The sequence below is a fragment of the Oncorhynchus nerka genome, unplaced genomic scaffold, assembly GCF_034236695.1.
Source record: "Oncorhynchus nerka isolate Pitt River unplaced genomic scaffold, Oner_Uvic_2.0 unplaced_scaffold_8642, whole genome shotgun sequence".
Classification (NCBI taxonomy): domain Eukaryota; kingdom Metazoa; phylum Chordata; class Actinopteri; order Salmoniformes; family Salmonidae; genus Oncorhynchus; species Oncorhynchus nerka.
In genome coordinates, this window is record NW_027032680.1 from 1 (window position 1) to 5,081 (window position 5,081).

The 5,081-nt window shown below is 40.7% G+C and overlaps 1 long non-coding RNA gene across 1 annotated transcript; it reads left to right on the forward strand.

The window, feature by feature from the left end:
* Positions 1-365: 365 nt before the first annotated feature.
* LOC135565984 (uncharacterized) lies at positions 366-3,925 on the forward strand. Its single transcript, XR_010461903.1, has 2 exons — positions 366-1,293; positions 1,715-3,925. It is a non-coding gene; the product is annotated as an uncharacterized LOC135565984 (long non-coding RNA).
* Positions 3,926-5,081: the final 1,156 nt, after the last annotated feature.

Below are 5,081 nucleotides of genomic sequence, written 5' to 3' on the forward strand. Positions count from 1 at the left end.
ACAAGCGCACTCTGGCACTCCAGATTGAATTTAAGACCACATCCATAATTTAAAAATAAAGTATTTGTGTTTGGTGAGTCCGCCAAATCAGATGCAGTAGGGATGTGCGAATTTAAATGTTTTCCTGTCCTGCTAATCATTCAAAATGTAACGAGTACTTTTGGGTGTCAGGGAAAATGTATGGAGTTGAAAGTACATTATTTTCTTTAGGAATGTAGTGGAGTAAAGTGAAGTTTATTAAAAATATCAAAAGTAAAGTACAGATACCCCACTTAAATATTTGTACTTAAGTACTTTACACCACTGATTGCAGAGAATATTGACTGAAGATGTTCCTCCCTACGAGGCCCATGAGACTGTGTATGGATGTGATTTGAATAGGACTGTGACTGAACGAGTGGGAAGTTTATTTATCTATATTTGTATTTTGTTTTGAGGTCGTTGTTCCCCCTCCCCTTTTCAACATTGGACGTGTATATTTTTCTACAGTTTACTCACCGTACATTAGGTGGCGGCAGACACGTTATATTTGTGTAAATGTCAGTATACCAGAGAAGAAGATGACGCTGCTGCACTGTCCAAGTGGGGAACAGGAAGTTCCGGGTCGAAACGACAGAACTGTGCTGTTGTGTGGATAGTGGTTGTGTCCGTTTCAAATGTATGAGGTTTCTGTGTTTTACACTATAGCCATTACCATATATATCATTGAATATTATCTGCTGTTGGCTTGTGTGGATGTATGTATGTGTTATGCAACATAGCTGACTTGAAACATTGTTAACAGTTTCAAGGCCATGGGCCTTTCTCATGTTTGAATTGTAGCAGGAACTGTTCAATGAGTTGGGAGGGGGGCACATTCAGAGCGGGGTGTTGCGAGAACAAGCGGTCTTTTGCTAGATAACAGGAGCCAGGTGCGAGATAACGGTATGAGCGCATGGATGTTCTTCACAGCAACACTTACATCTATCAACAGAAGCGCAAAGAGGCGGGGACCCGCCTGAGCGCCTGCAATAGGCTGAGCAAGTTTAAACCACGCCCAGTCGCTACTGTGATAGGCCAACAGACGGGTTTGAACTGTCTATCACAGTATAAAGAATACTGTTTACATACATCTAGTCAGTTCTCTGTTTTGCCCTGCGAGGTGGGACAGAGAGCCCATATATACGAAAATTGCATTTACCACTCATTGCTTAGCTAATAAAAAATACATAGTATACAATCGGTGACTCATTGTCATATTTATCCTGATACCAGATTCGAATTGACGCAACTCTAACACATGTATCATTGTAGGTATGTAATAGCATGTTTAAACTTTCTAATGTCGAAAGAATATATAACATGCTAGGTAACAAATCCGTTTCACGTCTGTTAATGGTTTTAATTGTATGTGTTATTTTGGAGTCTAAACGAGTGAGTGAAGAACGTGATTAAAAACGATTTTACAAGTCACATAGATAGACTTTGGGTTTGTCTGAGTGTATGTACATATTTTCGTCAAAGTCATTTCATAAAGATTCCATTTATTTAAGTTCGTTTTTACATGTTCTTGGTTTTGTGTAAAATGTTTATGAGCTGGTAAATAGCCTCGTCCGAACCATCCTGTTCTCGCGAGTTTACATACACTGTTTCGTTAAAGTAAGCTCGCGAGACCTGGATGATTCGGACGAGGCAAGTCAAATGGCGGCTTCAACGTTTTCGGTCGTCTTTCTAGGAGTTTGCTCGTGGTGAAATGGCGACATGAGGCTGTGTGATGAAGTGTCAAAATAGAGGGAAGCTAACTGAAGTTATCCTTCACTATTTGGAGAGAGAGGCCAACTGTATGGAATGGCGTCGATTAATACGGATGAATCGGTTCACGTATCAAACCCATTCCATGGAGGACCAAGTGCCTACTTGTTTTCGCTCCATACTTGTACTTGATATATGTGTATTAATATTGTACTAATATTCAGACACATTTAGTTGTTTCTATATTTATCTATAATTTAGGGTTTTCATACGGGGCTTCAAGTAAATTAATATTAGTGCCTGAAGAAGTCCTTGAATTTGACTTGCCACTATATGACCCCATATAATTCTTAATATGGTGTGAATGGGAAATACATTTGGTTTTTGTGAGTGAAATAATACAGTGAAGACAAGGTTATTCATAAAATAGTACATAGTGCTGCCTGAAACATACTGTGATCTTGTACTAAATGGTTGTTGAGTCATTTATGCATTTATGTGAATTTAGGAAATCTACTATAGATTAAGTGCACTTATGTTGTGCAATTTAAAATGTGTACTTTGTGTCTAACGTGAGTGAATGTTTTGTCAAGGATTATCTACCTGATCTACAGAAATGAGATAATTGAACATGAAAAGGGATGGGGCCACAGTGTCTCCTGACCCCTCCTGTCTCAGCCTCCAGTATTTATGCTGCAGTAGTTTATGTGTCGGGGGGCTAGGGTCAGTTTGTTATATCTGGAGTACTTCTGTCCTATTCGGTGTCCTGTGTGAATCTAAGTGTGCGTTCTCTAATTCTCTCCTTCTCTCTTTCTTTCTCTCTCTCGGAGGACCTGAGCCCTAGGACCATGCCCCAGGACTACCTGACATGATGACTCCTTGCTGTCCCCAGTCCACCTGGCCATGCTGCTGCTCCAGTTTCAACTGGCCTGGGCCCTAGGACCATTTCCCAGGACTACCTGACATGATGACTCCTTGCTGTCCCCAGTCCACCTGGCCATGCTGCTGCTCCAGTTTCAACTGTTCTGCCTTACTATTATTCGACCATGCTGGTCATTTATGAACATTTGAACATCTTGGCCATGTTCTGTTATAATCTCCACCCGGCACAGCCAGAAGAGGACTGGCCACCCCACATATGCTCTCTCTAATTCTCTCTTTCTTTCTCTCTCTCGGAGGACCTGAGCCCTAGGACCGTGCCCCAGGACTACCTGACATGATGACTCCTTGCTGTCCCCAGTCCACCTGGCCATGCTGCTGCTCCAGTTTCAACTGGCCTGGGCCCTAGGACCATGTCCCAGGACTACCTGACATGATGACTCCTTGCTGTCCCCAGTCCACCTGACTGTGCTGCTGCTCCAGTTTCAACTGTTCTGCCTTATTATTATTCAACCATGCTGGTCATTTATGAACATTTGTACATCTTGGCCATGTTCTGTTATAATCTCTACCCGGCACAGCCAGAAGAGGACTGGCCACCCCACATAGCCTGGTTCCTCTCTAGGTTTCTTCCTAGGTTTTGGCCTTTCTAGGGAGTTTTTCCTAGCCACCGTGCTTTTACACCTGCATTGTTTGCTGTTTGGGGTTTTAGGCTGGGTTTCTGTACAGCACTTTGAGATATCAGCTGATGTACGAAGGGCTATATAAATAAATTCAACAAATTATGGCATTCTCTGGATTTGTGGTGCTTTCAAGACAACTGGGAACTCAGGGGACAAAATGATGACGTCAGTGATCTTCAGGTCATAGATAAGAAAGAGTTCCCAATTTACAATTCCAAGTTGGATGAGTTCAAAACGTTTTCCCAGTCGTAGCTTGTTTTTCCCTGAGTTCCCAGTTGAATTGAACTCACTCCAGTCAGATTTTGAAGTACCGAGTTAAGTTGTTTTGAACACGGAACAAATCAAGCTTCATCGACAGCATGGCCAATGTTGAATCTTTACAATATTAAACTAGGAAAAGAGCCCCTTAATCTTAGACTTGAGACCACAGAGCCACTCCACTGAATAGCAGGCTAATGATTGCTTTGCGATGCTTGCCGTTAGCCACTGATTCCTTCCAAACCACTCATTGTTGAATTTGCAATTTGTTGTGTAATGTTTATGTCCAATGGCCGATGAGCACCGATACATTTTATCTATAATTTCTCATTATTTCTCTTCATATGACAAAGATTAAAAAGGATTTGCCAGTAGACTGTCGACTTGATTAATGATGATGACTGCAAGCTCAGATGTTGAAAGTATGATGTTGACATGATAAGTCCAATCAAAGCGACTGTAGATATCACATGATTTGAAGGTATTTTATCTGTGGACAATGACCTTGAGCCTTCTTGGATTGGCACTTATAATGTAACTCTATGGCAGCACCCAAGGGGCTTGAATTTTCAAGTTCTACGATTAGACTTGGTAGTGACGTATTGTCCCCATGAATGACAGAACACTGAGCCAATCACGGCACAAACGCTCTATTTTCTGCTGGCTTAACCCACCTCCACAGAAGACAATGAGCTAGGCTGAAACACCTGCATTTTGGAGCTGCCTTACTCAAGAAAACAAGAAAGAGACCATTTTTGAATGAGGCTTTATTAATAACTCAATTATAAATGTTTTTTTAACATTGTTTGCAAACAGATCATTTTTTTCCCACTTTCTCCCTCTGATGTCAGTGAAGCAGTCTCTGCCCAACTGCCCGAAATGGTCTGAAACACCTAAGTCTTTAAAAGTACCCCCCCCAAAATACAAATAATAATAATACAAATAATAATAATGTGAAACTGACTAATTGAGGAGAAATGTGTTTACTGTGATATGTGGTTGTCTCACCTGGCTATCTTAAGATGAATGTACTTAATGTGCTGGTGATGTCACAGGGTCAGAGAGAACTCCTGACTGTAGTCATACAAAAACACTCCAGGCACTCAGCCCATAAGAACCATTCATACTGTCAGATCTAATATGAAGAACTGAATACAACCATCAGAACCATTCATACTGTCAGATCTAATATGAAGAACTGAATACAACCATCAGAACCATTCATACTGTCAGATCTAATATGAAGAACTGAATACAACCATAAGAACCATTCATACATACATGATCAGTAACTAAAATAACTCATCTAGTTTTAAAGACAATTAATAAACACATGTATTCATTTTATAAACTGTGTAACAATAAAGCTTTAAAACAACCCCCAAAAAAAAAAAAAAACTTTTGGTGAAAAGTGATCATCTCTATCTGATACATGTTAGGGGCGGAAGGTAGCCTAGTGGTTAGAGCATTGGGCCAGTAACCAAAAGGTTACTAGATCGAATCCCCGAGCTGACAAGATAAAATCTGTTG